Raw genomic sequence first — 566 nt, forward strand, 5'->3', positions numbered from 1 at the left:
TCGGGTGTATGTACAGCAGCAGCAGCCCCCCCCCGCGCAGCCCCCCACCCGCACACCGTGGCGACAGCCCCGCTCTCTGAAACCGAAACTCTTGACTCTCTACGTTTAACTTCATTCTTGTTGCTTTCTTTTGCCTAAAAGAAAGAGGATGTGCACAAATAGAATACCTTACACCAAGAAAATAGCTCTACATGCTTTCGATAGAAAGACCTCTCTCGGAAAGCAATTCTTTCTGTAGAGCGAGGGATGTCGTTGTAAAGAGTACGAAGCAACCGCTTCTTCCAGGAGTTGAACAGAGAGAACATTGTAAGAAACAGTGCTGTCTTCTTCTTTCACGTGGCTCTCTGGTAAAGACGAGGGAAATTGTCGTAGCCCAATTATTCTTGCCTCGGAAAAGAAGAAGCGACGGTACGACTCGCTACAAAAGTTCTTCCCTATTTTCTGTGTGTCTAGCTGTACAGTCGATGGTAAGTCGGCGTCCTGTGTGTATCCTCACCGCGGGTGTATGTACACCGTGGGTGTATGTACATCTCAGGTGTATGCACACCTCAGGTGTATGCGCACCT

This window comes from Cystoisospora suis (assembly GCF_002600585.1).
Source record: "Cystoisospora suis strain Wien I chromosome Unknown contig_1910, whole genome shotgun sequence".
Taxonomy (NCBI): Eukaryota; Apicomplexa; class Conoidasida; order Eucoccidiorida; family Sarcocystidae; genus Cystoisospora; species Cystoisospora suis.